The 17,640-nt window shown below is 44.2% G+C and overlaps 1 protein-coding gene across 2 annotated transcripts in view; it reads right to left on the bottom strand.

Annotated features, from left to right (window-relative positions):
- sphkap (SPHK1 interactor, AKAP domain containing) overlaps positions 1-8,934 on the bottom strand; it is a 55,794-nt gene extending 46,860 nt beyond the window's left edge. The window contains exon 1 of one of the 2 annotated variants that reach the window (XM_037489386.2): positions 8,865-8,934. The gene's annotated coding sequence lies outside the window, so the exon portion shown is untranslated. The remainder of the gene's footprint in view (positions 1-8,864) is intronic. The other variant, XM_037489557.2, reaches the window with a different exon arrangement.
- Between the last annotated feature and the right edge of the window lie 8,706 nt (positions 8,935-17,640).

Below are 17,640 nucleotides of genomic sequence, written 5' to 3' on the forward strand. Positions count from 1 at the left end.
GTTTCATCTCACTTTCAGTCTTGCTTCATCACTACTTGTCCCAACCCCTTTCTTTTTCATTTCCACACAATTTTCAGTGCAATGCCATCACTCTTTCCTCCTCCCCCCTGCTGTATACTCACTGCATATTTGATAACCAAGGATGTGTTTGATTCCGCGCACCTAGCCCGCCTGTCTGGCACACAAATGTACTGCATTGAAGATAAAAAAAAATATAGATTTGTGTGTCTTGAAAGATTTGTGTGTATTGTTTCAGCTGAAACAAACCGCAGATGCTTTTTACTGTATGATGGAGCCCGTCTGTGTGGACATTTTTATGTGACAGGTGAGGAAGCAGTTTTGGAAACAAGATGGATGGATTAAACACACTGTTATCAGGCTAATTGTAACTGGAATGACCTGTATGTTGTTGTTGTTTTGGGTATTTTTTACAGATTTACAAATATGTGGATGGAGACACCGCACACTTGATGCATGGTCCATGAAAGCCAGTGTCTGTCACAGCCGTGCACGCCCGGTCCTCTGTGACACAACGCAACAGCGAATCGCTCTTTCAACACTCTGACTCACACAAGCCCTTCTTTGTCTCTTTTTTTTCTTCCCCCCATTGTGTTCCTCTGCTTCTTTATCTGCTCTCCCACTTGTGTGTCGCTCCCAGCCCACACGCTCAGTGGGTGGGAGGGACAGGCGCTGCTTAGCTAGTGCTCCTGCTGGCTTGGTGTTAGGTTAGGTGTCAATTTTTTTTAACTTTGCAACTGCAAGTGAACTAACAAATGGACATTATTAGAGACGTCGCCAAATCTCTCCCACCACATCTCTGGCTCCCGGTGGGACGTGTGGGGAACTCGACACGTTTGTGACTAAACAGTTGGTCGGAAAACCGCGTTGCAGCTCCAGGATTTGACATCACTAAACAGAGAAATTAGCTGTGCACGGAGGAAAATCAATTAGGGTGCACAAAGCACCAGAATTATTTACTAAAATAAAGTTAAAACACGAAAATGTAATCGTGTTTATTGCGATGTAGTAACCATTAATATATACAAAAATGGATGAAGTTTGTATGAAAAATGGTAAAAAAGTTTCGAAATCAGACCACGAAAGAGAGAAAAAAACAACAACAACATAAACATTGAAGCCTGAAAACATTGGAGAAATAGTTTTGCCTTGCAGTCTAAACTCTCCTTCTTCAGCTTTGTTTATACTCGCGCTCGGCTTGACACTCTGCAGACGGCGCATGAGCTCCAAGCATGAACGGAGGCGTTTATGCTCCATGAGCTGCATTACCCCCGAAAAAGACAGACGGCGTGCAAACAAAAAAAAAATGAACTGTGAAAGAATCAAAAAGACTGCGAGCGCAAACCGACGGATTCGTCCAACAAATGGACGCCTAAACCGTGGAAAGCGCCATGGAGCCACCTGCACAATGCTATGGTGGCACTGTGATTATACATAATGATATATTACGTAAACTCAAACATCACATAACCTTTGTACAAACCCGGTGAAAAAACAGGGACCAAACAAAGAACCAAACAAAGGGTTCATATCATGTCAACTATATGACACAATAAATATCCATTTTACCTTTCTATGGCTTCCGGTTTTCAAAAAAAAAAACAATTGGCTGTTTTTCTAAAGACTGTTTTCATCAGTAAACTATTTTGTTGCAGTGAGCGTGCACATGCGCGTTCCTCGCCGGCTTGCTGAGCCTCTGTTACGGCTGGTGGGAAACAGATCAACGCCGATCACAAGGAAAGGTTATAAAAACACCCTTCATTTAAATGCACTGTGACAAATGCATCCGTCTAAATATAGAACAACTGGGTTCAACCTTTTGCCAAAACGGAGATGGAGGCGTAGGGCCGGCTGTCATCGCTGTCAGCACGGAAAATAAACTCAGACAGACGTGATGGATCAGCGCTTCTCTTAATTTGAAGCCAAGTTGTAATGCACTTAACAAAACTCAGCTAAAAAAGTTAAGAAATTGTAATTCCCTATTTTCATTTGTGTATTTTCAGTTGAGCCCTAACTCTGGAGAATCAGGCGAGGGAACATTTATTTCTGTTTCCATCCAGACAAAGGAAAGCATGTTCTCTCTCTCTCTCTCTCTCTCTTTCTTCTGGTTGGTGAGTGCTTGCAGACTCTCTGCCTCAATCATTTCCATCATACAAGAAAATCCTGGGACAGCTGGTTTTATTGTAGTCAAACTGACACGTCTTTCTTTCTTTCAGTCAGGATTCGCGCAGTTGAGTTGCAGACTCACGGTGCGCCTACGGCCACGTTGTTCAACGGTGTCTTGTAATCCCACTTTTCAATCAACCCCTGTGGTATTTTATATGACCCGCTGTGGTTGATCACCTGTGGAGACTGAAACGTGACGTGGTCTCCCCCTCAGGGACAGTCGGCGTTGCTTCCGGGACGCGCCGGCCTTTCGCAGGCGATCGAGGGCACTCACTCGTCTCCTTGTCGCACCTCGTCTCCGTCAGCCACGTGAGCCGGTCGCCCCGGGGGGACTCATCGAAAATCCCTCTTAGACCACGCAAGTCGAGACATTTTCCTCAACGTGTCCTGCATGCAGCGTTGTTCAACAGAAGGCTCAGCTCCGCTGCGAAAGGCACACAACTGGGGGACACTGGTTTACGCTCAGAGATTAGCTGGAACTAATTTATTGTTTCTTCTGATAATTGAACCTTCTCCGGGAATCTCAATCAATGTAAAACTAACTATAATAGATAAGAGTTGGAGCTCCGTGCTCCGCTAAGCTCCGTGCAAGATCACATGGTCAACATTAGCTGCCCGCCAGATAAAAAAAGTAATAAAAAAAGCAAATAAGACCTAGATGGACGGGTGGTTGTCCGATGTGGCCCGTCAGGTGGGACAGTGCCCAGAGACACACATGATGGAGAGGCTGGGAAGAGCCTTTAAAAGCCTCATCAGCTCACTCACGATGAGAATACCTCTGAACTGCTGCTATATTGTTAATACAAATATATTCCATTCATGGCCTTTTGCTGCGAGCATCTGCCCCCCCCCCCCCCCACACACACACACACTCATGGAGGTGTATGTGTAATTATGTATTTTGCTCCAGCAAGTTTATGAGCAGAATGTGAGCTCTTGATTCTCCCAGTGAGAGTAACATGCGTTACAGTGACGTGTGTGTGTGTGTGTGTGTGTGTGTGTGTTTGCCAGGCAGCGTAGAGTCTATTTATAGCCCAAGCCTGATGATGTATTTATCAGCCAGTTATGATTGTGGGCCTCCAGCAGCACAGGTCCAGGGGGAATAAACAAAGCCTCACCACAAACCCCCAAGCAGGGGAGTAATAATTTTTTTTAAAAAGACATTAAATCACCTGTGAATTCCACCTCTGACCACACCACATCTGTGCAGGATGTGCTTCAGCAGCATTTCATCAAGTTCTTCTTTCTCGTATGGTTGCATAGATGTAACCTTAGAAGCTTGAAGTTGGAGGCGTGGGAGCATTTGATTGTGTTTTTGTGAGTGTGCAGCAGAACTGATGCTGAGTAGATCATGTGGATGCTGTCGGAGGACTTTATCTCCTGCTTGTCCTTTCTAAGAGAAAGTCTCCTGGATCGATGAAGTGTAAATTGTTCCTTAATGCAAAATGACCCTGGTCCTTTTTTTTTACTGAGTTTGATCAATAGCCAGGTTTAGTTTGGCCACTGTCGTTGAGCTCGGGTTATGTTCACCCTCGTTCCGCCTCGCCCCGGTTATTTCTGTCCTGCACAAGAAAATTACACTCAATATCCTTATGAATATTACAAGTGGGAATGGATCTTGGTGCAAGTGGAAATGACAGTTTTTTAATCACACTCGACTATGCGCTGCACACAGATAATTAGGATTCACTGTAGTGAGACCAAGTTGGCCACCGTAAAACTTTGAATCAAGCCTGAAGAGTCCAGTGGGAGCTGTTGCATTAAAAGATTTAAAAAGATCGGCCGGAGTGAATTCTAAGTGACATTTTGCGAGTTTGATCCATGCACAGAGCTCTGAGCTGGTCACCTAGACGTCTAATTTGCTCTTCTCTAACGCAACAAATGGCGGCATCTCAGTGGGAGGCCAGTGTTTCCACTGAAACGCGGCACAAGGATTGTTAGGTCAAGTACATTAATTCCCGGGTTTTCTAGTTCCACCTGAGCTCAGAGAATAACACCAGCTGTGAGAAGTGTCCAAACACAATCCTAACTTTGAACATTTCCACTAATTGCCATCGGTTCATCTTCACCTTTCACCATCCCGTCTCCCTCCCTCCCTTCCTCCCACCATGCCTTTGTTTTTTAGCCTTCTTTAATGGCCCCGCTGCATTATTTACAATTCAGGAGCTATTTTCAGTCACCTTGAATTATGTGCACACAGTGTCAATGAGAAGTGTCTGCTTCGCCGATTCCTCGCATTCGGGTAACTTGTGTGTGTGAAGGAAGGTTTGTTTGTTTTTTTTGTTTTTTTTTAGGTACAGCATTTAAATATCTGTTCATGTGAGTGTTGCGCGTGTGCCCGGCAGCCCGATGCCAAGCGTTCCAGGAATAGAGTAGAGATCAATTGTCTCGGTGTCCATTAGTGAAGCCGTCTGACCCTTTTGGGATCAGCATGGAACTGGATGCCGGCACCATGGAAGCCCAGCACGGCGAGTCCTCTCATCCACATTTTGTATTACAGCATATTCATCCCGTGCCGAGCTTCGCCTCCTCTTTTGCACTGATTAAACCCCCCCATTACGTTTGTAAAGTTCAGGCTTTAACTCACGCATGAATTCGGCACAATGATCAATCGATCAGCAGATCAGAGCGAAAGGTCTTGCACAAAAATGAATGGCATCACTGCAGTGAGTGAGGCTGATTGACCGGACAACGCTGCTGAAGGCACGAGCTGCAGACGCAACGTAGCGCCGCCATATGCAGCCGCGGATGTGATGTCCATTAGCGGCAGTGTTGCCACAGTTACTTTGAAAAAGTAATCCGATAACTGACTACTGATTACTCTTTTAAAAGGTAACTTAGTTACTTTACAGATTACTTGATTTTAAAAGTAACTAAATTAGATTAGAAGTTACTTTGTAATGTAACGCGTTACATTACTGAAAAAGGTGGTCACATTAGAGTAACGCGTTACTAAGTGGCTCCCCTTTTAGCTCTGGCCTTATCCGACTCCTGAGCTCTTGGCTAACATCGTCTGTCTGCTCTTTAGAGCTTCTTATAAACGGTGTGTGGTTTAGAGATGCTGAGGTGATCCAACGGCATTAATTACACCAAGCCAAGATAAAAAAAAAAACGCTCTGTAGAGATGAACAGAACTGAGGAGAGGTTTGATAATTATGTGGGATCTAAAATGAGTAATTACAAATAGTTATTTGAATCATTGTGAATGTAAAAATATGGATTATTGTAGTAGTTTATATGGTCTACTGGTAAAAGTACTAGCAAATGAATGTAGTGTATAAATGAATGAAAACTAAAAGTTGTTTTAAAGAATGGGCTGTTTTAAAGAAAATGAAAATACTTACCATTAAGTGGTTTAAATATTGGAAAGAAAAAGAACTATGGCAGCAGGATACTGAAAAAGATGGAATGGATGGATGACAAAAAAATGGATGGATGACAAAATTTGACCCCAGTTATTCTGCATTTTTCCAACATCCTGCACATTCCTAGTCTCTCGAACTTGAAAATGAAGACCACTTTGCATGAAATGCGTTTAATTGGCTGCCTGATGAAAAGTGTCCTGAGAGAATCAGGAGGACAGAAAGTCAAAAGACGAGGAGCATGCATTTGTGTGCAGGAGGGAAGCTTGCTGCCTACAAGCAGCTCAAACTAATCCACACTAATAGGTTTACTATCACTTAACAGGCTTGCTGAGATGAGGAGAGGAAGAGGGAGGAGGGGAGCCACACAGACAGTGAAGGTATAGATGTCAGCAAAAATGAAAGCAAATGCTTTCCTGTAATGCTATTTGACACACTGATATAGTGATAGGTGATTCCTAACAGCAGACATGTTGCTAAAAATGACACCGTCTTCTCCACAAACTTATTTTTCTTTTTGTTCTTGGTTTTATGGTTGTTGGTGGACAAAATAAAACCTCTCATGATTCCCAAAATCAGTCTGGTGCTCGCTCTCATTTCCCTTTTCCATCAGCCTCGTCACCCTTTCTGTGTGCCCTTGTCAAAGAGATGGATTGATAACATACTTTAGATTTGGCTCATTAGCGTCCTGCTTGCCCACGCATGTGAGATCTAACAAGCTCTGCAGTACATAGGGGGGGGGGGGGGCTCAGCCAAGAGCTCGTTAAGGTTTGTCAAAGCTCGTCCTAATTGCTCCATCATTCATTGACGCAAGCGGGTATTACGCTGCAAGTTCTACACACCAGGTATTACAGGTATTACACAGCAGGTATTACCCTCTGGGCTCGGATCTCTCTGTCTGACTTCATTCAATAGTAACCTGTATGTGCACACGTTCTTTGTGCTTGGAGACGAGTACAAAAGGAAACGACCATTTTAGCTTTTTTTGAGAGGAGACTCCTTACAGGCCGAACAGAGCACAGACCTTTGCTGCTAGAACAGGGAATATTGTTAGAATTACATTAGTACAACTCAAGGTGTATCACAGTTTCAAACTAACAAACTGCTTAATGGAGGTTCGAGATATTTGAAGTACCCAATCTCTTTTTGGTCTGATTAATTAACTCTGCCCCTCTGGGTGACACGTTACAGCAGGAGTAATCGTATTAAACCGGGATTTTGATTTGAACTCGACTACGCTGCCACATTTGCGTTAGCAGGGAGATCTGATGACTCCAAGCCCGGCGCAGCTCATTTATACCAAAAGCTGCTTCATCAAATGACAAGAAAATGCCAAGTGAGGAGCTGTCAAAAGGTTGGAGTGACTCTGTGAAAGAAAAGCTCAGCACAATAAACAAGTAATGCGTTATAAACACGTCTCTCCAGTTATGCATCCCGACTCCTCTACTGCAAGATGTGAGCAAGAAAATATAACCAAGCTTTGATTTACTGCTTCCCTCTGGAAAGGATGGAGTGTGTGTGATAAACGCATTAAAACCACTGAATTGGTTAATTTCATGTAAATAGAAAACAAAAGCATAGGTGCCATGTTGGCTTAGGTTGATCCACTAAACTGTTCTGTGTAGTCACACACGCTTTTTTTATTCATGAAGTGCTTTAAAGAAAAATCACACTGTCCATAACAGAAAAAGCTGGTGAGCTAGGAGCGTATCCGTGTGACCAGCACACAGAAAAGCAAAAACTTAAATCCTTCGGCAGTGTGTAAAAGTATGATGTAGTCTACAAAAGTTGATTTTCACGTCACAGGTCCAAGATAAACCGTCCACTGAGCAGCCAACAGACTTTTACTGGTAGGTCGCGTCCACGTTTACTGCTTCTCGTCACGGCTTCATCTGACAGAACCCATTCACTTCGGCCTCCAACGTTCTTTGAAACAGAGAAGCTAATATTTGGTGCAAGATAGCGGACAGCTGATTAAAGAATCGAAGAATGAATGAAAGAATCAGCTGTCCCAATTGATTGCTCACCGTTAAACTCTCCCGGTGAAGTACTGCTTCTTTATCCCTCTTTGCGATGACATGCCGTGCACCTGCACCATGCAGCCCCCATATCACCGAAAACATGTGCATGTACCACTGTTATGTCATGAAATGACTCCATGTCACCTGCAGCCCCGACTTCTAACCAACACGGAGTCGCTGAGCTTTTCGCCTGCTTTGAATTTTAACTGTATTTTCATTTAATTTCCCATCCACACAAAGGCTTTCCCTTCCCCTCTCTCCACGAGGAGCTCAGAGCAGACAGAATCTCTCTGCCCCCCCACACAATCCCCCCTGTACCTTAATGGTACAGCGGTCTTCCATTGTGTGCACCGGACTTGGTACTAAAGCTGTGATTCGACACAGCGCGCTCAAACTCTCCCAAAAAAATTGTCACTTATAACGGCCTCCTGGCTCTGAGCTTTTGATCTGCCTGCTTGATCAATTTCCCGCCCTGTCAAAACCCATTAGCCAGTCACATCCTCTCACATGGGTGTCAGGGAAAGGGAGGAGGACACTGACAGTATCGCTACTACACGGATCGTGTGCCAGTGTAAACATCTGGACAAGACGGACGCGGCGTGGCCAACAAACCGTCACAGAAGCAGAGTGGCGAGGGGGAGAGGAGCAGCGCGGTGTCATCGGGACGGAGAGACACCCGCCTATGGCACATCGATATTTATTTTAAACAACATCAGCTCCTCTAAAATCCCCCAAAACCATTTGAATTTTGCACCTGAACGACAGGCTTCATCTCGTTTTGTTTTTTTCTGTCTACTCTCTGCGCGTGCACAGCAGAACATGCATTACTTTTTAAGAAAATTCTCACATTATACTTTCAAATTATGTTTCAAGAGAAGGATCTTCTCAGAATATTTTTGCATTTAAAAGCACCTGTCTACCTGAGCAGAGAACCAAGGGTCTCTGTTGCTGGTATTGACATCAGTTAATTTTATGTCGCTTTGTTAAATTAATACCTGTAATTTGGGCTCTTAGACCTGAGGAGCTTAAAACCTTTTTAGTGGGAGGAATATAATGACATAGACCCCGATGAGCCCCTATTCAGGGTAATAAGCAGAGGTTACTTCAGATTTAATTGGATAGCAGTTTAATTGTCAAGTCAACCCGAGGAGACGGATGACGGAATAATTTAACGACACTGATGAAGACTCATTGAAGCATGAAGTGCGATCGTCAACAACAAGGTTGGAGAAGTTAAGTTTTACTTCTTTCTTTTTGATCTTATCTGGTGAAATTGGTGAAAAAGATGACGACGTACCTTCATCCTCCTGCAGCAGCCTTTTGGAATGTTATCAGGGGATGGAACTGGCGTCTTGAGACGGGCCAAACTGCACAGAAAACAAACGATAGCGAATTCATCAAAGTGAAACTAAACACTGTGAAATGACCGAAAATAACGTCGGGTTAAATGACGTTTTTGATACGTAGGACAATCACACAGGACTTGGTCAAACTATTGAGCACAAACGGTGGATAAATCGGGAGAGCTCCCTAAAAACGGACAATGATTTAGATTTCAGACTGCTGCTGGGACAAAAAAGGGAAGATTAAGTAAAAGAAGTGAGGTCAATGCCGATGCCATCGCTGGACAGCTGTGTTGTGGCACCATGTGCAGACGATCCTACATCATGTTTCATGGGGGGGGGGGAGAAACATGGCACCGGGTGGCCAATCCGATATTTGATCTATAAATGAATCTGTTGCTGTATTTGTGTCTTCCTACACCTACGCGTGTCCGTGCGTGTGCGGCAAATCAGAAAAGAGCCAATCAAAGCCAATCCTCGGCCCCCTCTTACAGTTACCAGGTGACTGAAGTTCTGACATCACTGACAGCAGAGTCTTCCCCGGATACTGTGTAAGTAATTTTGTGGAGATTCTTCTGTGTTCCAAGCTGCATCCTCCTTGTTCCTTCCGTCAGCAGTGAATCTCGTCAGCTCCCGTTACGCCTGACTGCAAGTGAATGGCAAAAGAGCTCCGGCTATACTCGTACCCCCCGGCCGCATTACGCTTGTACGCGTCAGTGTCCGTTCACAGCGGTGCACGAGACGTCACGTTCGGATGATTGCGATGCACCAGAACGGGATTATTCTCTGGAGCAGAAAACAGGTTCCCCCCCCCCCCCCCCAACCCGTGTCTTGTGGCGCAAAATAATGCGAGGTCACTGCAGGTCAAACCCATTTGGTCCCTGGAAATGCTGTGTAATTAGCGGCTGTAATTAGCGATGGCACAGAGGGCAGGTTGTAAGATGGAAGGGAAGAAGGGCGATGTGGCTGAGAGTGTGTACCTCCCACCCCCCATTGATACTTTTGCCTAATAAACAAAAAGAAAGACTTTATTTCTCTTTTTTTTTTCTTTGGCAAGAATCATGAAGTGTGATTTTTAACAGAATGAGAGGAACAATCAGAAACAGCTTTGAGCAGATCTTCTGTCATGATCAGCCCATTATGCTCACGCATCACTGTGCACTCATTAAACTTAACTCTGCATTACATTAAATTCACATTGTTACAGCTACAGATGTGCCAATGTGGATGAAGATCATCTGGCATAAAAAGAGAAAAATGGAGTTGAATGGAATGATGATCATTAAAAAAAAAGAAATTAAATTAGCTATTATTATCAGATTTTACGGCTTGTGCCTCTTGTGTTCTGATCCTCTACTACTTTTTCTCTCTTTTAATTCCTTTAATAACATTTGATTTGCTTTGATAGGATTGAGTAGATCACACAGACCGGAACACAACATGAATCTGTCACCTGTTGGGGATTCAGCCAATTTGATTTAGCAAACAAATACATTCTCATTTATATAAAGTTTTTTCCAACTGCAGTTTGATAAATACACTTTTACAAAAATGGAAATCGACAAAGTAGCCCATAATTTCCCGTCAAATTCAGTTGTGGTTAATCAGTTAGAAATCCCACCAAACTCCAGACGGAGCCAGACGTCAGCATGTGCAGAGCGCAGTCATTATTCCTCTCTCAGCCCGCGGCACAATGACGCGCCATCACGGCTAAATCACACTCTATTTACAGCTGACAATTCTAGAGGCGCAATTACAAGCCCCGATGAAGGTATAAGACAAGGTGGTCCTGATTAAAAGACATCGACGCGGCGAAATGTGCATTTGAGGTCCCTCCGCTCTCTATTGACTCAATTTGTCTCTCGCTTGAATCCGGCAGAGTATGAACACGAGATGAGTGACACAAACAGAGGGGGGGGGGCGTGATGAAGACTGACTCATCAATTGCAGAAGCATTTAGCTGCAAAACAAAAAACTGTCAGCGAGTTTGTTTCAAGTTTTGTTCCTTATTGTTAGAAGTGGAACAAAAAACAGGCTCCTTGTGCCTTTCAGAAAACAAGACGGAGAGGAAGACGAAGACTATTGTCATTGTCCACAGAAGTTGTAGGGAGGAGATGAGCAGGGTTGAAAGAACATGACTGTGATTGCAGTAATATCGTCATGTTCCTGCATCCCAAATGACGTCGGTGCTACCAAAAGTGGACGGACGGATTAGAGCAATAGTTGTTGGTGAATACTGGTTAGCCTAGCTTAGCATAAAGACTGTAAACAAACAACTCCCGACAAGAAAACCAAATAGGGCTGTTTCCCTAATGTAAGGAAGTCAAATGAAACATTTGGCAGCTCCACTCAGTCTTTGTGTTGAGAGAATTGATCTTTTTGCAGACTCACAGCGAGGTCACACACTACTGGGACGACCACCTGAAGCAGCTGAAGAATGCTCCTCACTTTGTATCTTTCATCTCTCCACTGATGTAGAGAAGATGAAACCATGAAATAATGCCGCTACGGTGTTGATCAATGGAAACTAGTATTCTGAAAATTGGTTTGGTTAACAAGCCTTGTTATTATAACCAATAAAATTATTATTATCATTATTACTATGATTATCATCCTTCAGTGAATCTTAATTTCCCAGTTTTTATTAGAATACTATTTCCCCTTCCTCTAAAGCACATTGTGATGCGTTATACCAAATTAGGTCAAAAATCTTAATCACAAAGGATAAATAATAATAATGCACGTTCTTACTCATTTTGATTTAAACTTAATGCGGGTGCCATTTTGTTCCCAAGAAAACTTTTTTGCTGCGGCACATTGGTAGTTTGCAGTATAACTCAGACAGACAAGGTGATACAAATATGAGTCTTGGCAATTAATATATAATGGAGGATCAATATTAATGCAGCAGGGAGGGCACACAGCGTATCAAAGCGTTCGAATCCAAATCTTCTTACCTCACGTTTTCCCTCAAAGACTCGATGTAGATCACATGATGCCACTCATTCATTGCGCCCACTCTCCAAAGAATGACTTACAGAGACGAGAGAGAGGGGGGGGGGGGGGGGGGGGGGGGGGTCGGCAGATGCGGACGCAGAACAACAGAACGAGCACATCTGTCTGCCTCGCTCCCAGCAGGAGAAGGTTTGTCACCACAAGCTGCTCCATTTGGAACTACCACCCAATTACAAGTTAATGGCAAAACGAAGCATATGCTCAGATTAAACTGTTTGATTCCCGCCTCCGAGGCAGAGGAGTGGGCGCGTTGGGGGTGACTAACTTACGGGGATCGTGACCCACCCAACCCCACACACACACACACACACACGCACACACAATAACTATTGCAGCCAACAACAAGAAGCACACTGACAGGATTTGAACTCTTTAACTGCTGTAAAGCATTCGCAACATTTTCGTGTTCAAACCACGTTTTTTTTCATTAAAAATTTAAATTATTTAAGGCAGCCAATCCGAGCGGTTTTGCTGTTTTCTGTGCGACGGTTAATGCTTTTTGAACGTGGAAACAATTTGTTTAATTAATAGATTGTTAGAATGCCTTGAAACTGTTGATTGAGTAATTAACAAAGCACTAATTGGCCATCAGATACAGCCATTACGAACGAGCAGGAGAAGCAACACGAGCCATTAGCCGCGATGCACAACAGGAGATACACGTGATGTGAGAGAGATTAAAAGGTCAAAGAAGGATATAGTTGACTTGATGTTGTCGTGGAGTTGAAAACGGGGACGAATGCAGAGATGATTTGTTGTAAATGAACCTCACTCTTCTCGACCTCTGGTGAGCCGCACGCATCGTTTCACACCGCTTCCTGACTGATGCCCAACACCTCGCACTGCAATTTGTAGAGACCGACGAGCCGTCCAATGAGAGTCTGGACGAGGTTAAAAGGCCGTAAAGGGCAATTGAAATAAAGAGAGTATTTCAATTAGTTGCTAATGGGCGAACGGCAGCGAGGTCTGGTATCGTCAAGGGGAAGGTTTCACAAATATCCCACACAGTACTGACCTTTAATTATGTATTTTTAAAAAAAGTCTGTCTTTGGGGGCAAGAGTCCGTCTTCTCAATGAAAATGGATGAAGGTATTGGTCCAATGTTTCCGCTCTGCTTCATTTACACTCCACATAACAGAAACACTGTCCTCATTTAATGGCCTCCTACACTAAAAATGAGCCACATGGTAATGTGTTTCTCCCCCCCACTCTGACTGCGCTGGGTTCAGTTTTTGCTCCTCTCTCTTTCTCCCTTAGTGTGTGTGTGTGTGTGTGTGTGTGTGCGTGTGTGTGTGATTCAGAGCAGCTCCCAGCAGTGCAAAAGATGATTTCTCACTTATTTCGCTTGTAACAACTCTCCCTCCTCTGACAACATGCTGTTCTTTTGCATATCTGACACATCTCCATTTCAAACGTTGTCTCCTCCGTGTCACGAGTTTTTGTCTCTTTTCCTGTGTATTCATTAGATGTCAATTTAAGGATATGTCCAAGTGCTGTTACAGAATATTAAATGACTTACACCCCCCCCCCCCCCCCATCTCCTTCAGTGTGCCTTTATAGCATTGATCTCCCCATTCTGACTGTTAAATGTTTGAGCTATTAATAGTGTAGAGCGTGTGTCTCTGGGTCAAGGGACGGGATGGCAGCAGTGAGCAGAGGACGCTTTTTACATTACGCCCTCCGCTCCTGAGGGCCTGCGTGAAATTGCACACATGGGCCGTGAAATAAGCAATCTGCTTGGAGGGGGGGGGGGGGGGGGGGGGGGGGGGATTTTCGGAGGTTTCAGGCATCCAAGCCACCCCGCCTGGAGGGCTGAGGGTCTTCAGTCTGGACCGGAAGCCAGAAAGGGCCGGGATGATGACTCATTGGCTCATGCTTTGCCTCCGACACACTGTGCGACTAGTGGCGGGCGCCACCCCACTTAGCCCCCCCCCCCCCCCCACGGGTCCTCGGTAGAGGTAATGAAGAAGATGAAACGAATCCCCCCGCCGCTCTCTTAGAACACACAATGCGGTCTCTCTTTTTACAAGTATACTTTAGAGCAGAAACAACGGGAAACGGCACTCTACTTACACTCAAACTATCCTCTACCCACGATGGATGATGGTCTCACATCGGGACTTTCAAGACAATGTCCCCGCTCTGCAGGGAGATGGCACAATTACTTGCATACTGTGGAGAGTGCGGAGTGTGGGGTGGCAAGGGGGGGGGGGGGGGGGGGGGGGGGCAGGAATTTAATCTCCTTTTAAAGCCCAGTGAGTCATCCTAGCAAGAGTGTTTGTTGTTTTCTTTATTCCTGGGTGAGACGCCGGTTCCACCGGGAGCGAGAAAAACCCACTCTGACCTTTCACTAAAAAGGCCTTTTGGTTTGGCTTCTTTTTCCTCTGGTGCATTCACACAGAAGCCCCCCAACGTTGTTTCAGGAAAAAAAAGGAAAAGAAATATATATATATATATATATATATATATATATATATATATATATATATATATATATATATATGTTTCTGACAACATTACAATAGAGAAATATTCCATGGCGGCTGACTGCTGTGACAGGTGGTATTTTTCTTCCCTGCTGCTGCACACTAATACCAGACAGGGTGGGCAAACATGAAAGCTAAAAAGCTGGTGGTTAGACCAAAAACGCACGTCCAAAAACGCAGCTCATTTTTTTGACGGTCCATAAGATTTGTCAATAGAAGAGGGAACAGACAAAAGACAATCAGGGCTCAAATGAAGTCACGTCACTTGTTGTCCTGAAGTGACAGAACGACGCCTCATGACGCTGATTACCTGTCGTCTATCGACACCTCAGCACTTTATTCTTCACTTCTCTTGGCTGTGGTTAAACTAGTGTGGTGAATTAAGACCAGACACGACATCTTCTGCTCTTGACGAGTGTTGCGGGCGAGGTGGATTATCTGTAGCAGGAGGAGCATTGTTCGCTCACCACATCCACTTAACTGATTAAAGGCCAGCCCGTCTTTCTCAAGATGCACCTGGCTCAGCTCAACATGTAGACATGTATACAACATGTATACAACACGTATACAACATGTGCCGTCTGTGCTTTAGCCGTTTATCCGCAGGAGTTTGTGGGCTGACTTTGACTGAAGCCTCGGGGCGAGCCGGGGTCAAACGAGCTGAGGCAAAGCACGGTTTACAAAGCCAAGCGTATTAACATTTTATCTTAAACTTGGTGTCTGACTTCATTTTAAATTGGTTGGGGAAAAAGGACAAGATAAGCTTTTGGTTTTAGGCAACCTTTCGATTCGACTGACCTTTTACCCAAAGTGCCACCACACTAAATAGCTATTCTAAACAGCCTCACCGCAGGGTAATAATGACAAAGTTGGCAATGGATAACCAGTGAGGGAATTAGATATTGGCTCATGTCTGCAGCCAATTGACTTGCTGATATTTGTAATGAATACCAAGTAGGCTGAATCTATTTAAAGATGTGAATCAAGCTAAAATGAATGTCCCCATAAAACCTTGTCTGTAACCTCACTAGGAGTTCAAAGAGGTCAATATACATGTAATCAATAGAGTCTCTTTGACTCCAATGTAGTGGGAAACAGCTATCTTTTCAAAAGAGTAGAAAAAAACACCTAACACAAAAGCTTTCAAATGTATTTTTGAATGTATATCTGAAGGAAATTCAGTCGCAAAGAGTTTTTTTATAATAAGTACAAGAGCTTTGAGGAGTGCTGTAATTCACCCTGCGCTTACTTCCGCCCCTGAACAGCCACTGTCCAATCCGCCGTTAGCAACCGTTACTAGGAGCATTGTTGCTCCTGAAAATGTAATTTCCAAAATAACATTTGAGAAATCTGCTTTTACCTCCGTGTTGAAACGTAGACCCGGACGAAGCAAACAGGCACATTTTGCAGTGGCAAGCACGATGACGGAATACATGCTGACAGGGAGTCTCGATTCATCCTCCTACGTACAGCCTCAAAAGTTCATTTGATGGTTCGCACGCAGGAACATGTCTTAGCTGACGAACCATAATTAATTGCATATACCGTCAGCAGCATTCAGCGAGCGTGTGAAAACACAGCAAGTGGATCTATGTCCTTCAACTCTCATATAAAGAAGACTTCAAGGACTGCCTTTTTTCATCTACGGAATATATCAAAAATCAGGAACTTCCTGTCTCAAAGTGATGCAGAAAAACTAGTTCATGCATTTGTTACTTCTAGACTGGATTACTGTAATTCTTTGTTATCAGGCTGCTCTTGTAAATCGCTTAAACCTCTCCAGCTGATTCAGAATGCTGCAGCACGTGTATTAACAAGAACTAAGAAATGGGATCATATAACTCCTGTATTAACTTCTCTGCACTGGCTTCCTGTTAAATCAAGAATAGAATTTAAGGTACTTCTCCTCACCTACAAGGCACTTGCTGGTGAGGCACCGTCTTATCTTAAAGAGCTTGTTACACCGTATTGTCCTACAAGGCATCTACGCTCCATAGATGCTGGGCTACTTGTGGTTCCTAGAGTTTTAAAAAGTAGGATGGGGGCCAGAGCCTTCAGTTATCAAGCTCCTCTTTTGTGGAACCAGCTTCCACTTTCAGTCCGGGGGGCAGACTCGGTCAGTTCATTTAAGATAAAGCTTAAAACGTTCCTCTTTGATATTGCTTATAGTTAGGGCTGGCTCAGGTTAGCCTGGACCAGCCCTTAGTTAAGCTGCTCTAGGCTTAGACTGCCGGGGGACTTCTTAGGACACACCGAGCCCCTCTCTCACTCTCACTCTCTCCTCCCACAATCATCCATGCTTTATTAATGTACATCACTAATTAAGCTTCTTTCCGGGAGTTTTTTGTGCTTTCTCGCCTAGCAGGTCTCCGTGGATCATAGTTTCGTGCGGACCCCGGTTCTGACTTCTGGCATGGCTCTGCTGACACCTGCTGCTGCCATCATCATTACTTTAAATATGATTCATATTACTGTCATCAAAAACCAACATCTTTCTGCTCTCCCTCCCCACAGAAGCCTCTGTGGATGGTGGTTCGATCTGATGGAGGTTGTCCCTGCAGTGGTCCTGCCGTACACCTCTTCTGCTACTTGCAATTACTTGTATCATTTCAGTTAGAGAAATTGAATGTATTGTACATCTTTTACATTGTTGATTCTGTGCACATGACATCCATTGCAGTCTGTCCATCCCGGGAGAGGGATCCCTCCTCTGACGTTCTCCCTAAGGTTTCTTCCCTTTTTTCCCCATTGAAGGGTTTTTTTCATATTTTGGGGAGTTTTTCCTGTGCCGATGTGAGGGTTTCGGGACAGAGGATGTTGCATGTGTACAGACTGTAAAGCCCTCTGAGGCAAATTTGTAATTTGCGATTTTGGGCTATACAAAATAAAATGAATTGAATTGAATTAAAGTTGGAGCACCCAAAGCAGGGCAAATCTTGCATTCATGATATGTATGTTTCCAGCTTTGCTGCGTCATTTCTGCCTTTTAACTGGTGGCAAGTCAGATTAATTCTCTTTTGAATTCCCCCCCCCCCCTCAAACACGCTGCTTCCCCCCTTCCAAATATAATTCGGACTGTGTCGTGGTTGGAGGCTGTTTGAAATGAATTCCTCAGAGGGCCTGCTTAGGAAATGAAATTGCCTTGGCTATGGCCTTTTGTCACGTAGCTCCACGGTGCATATTAATGATCAGTGGCACGCGGCACTGCGCTGCAGGATTCACTCAGGCT

This window comes from Pungitius pungitius, chromosome 3 (assembly GCF_949316345.1).
Source record: "Pungitius pungitius chromosome 3, fPunPun2.1, whole genome shotgun sequence".
Taxonomy (NCBI): domain Eukaryota; kingdom Metazoa; phylum Chordata; class Actinopteri; order Perciformes; family Gasterosteidae; genus Pungitius; species Pungitius pungitius.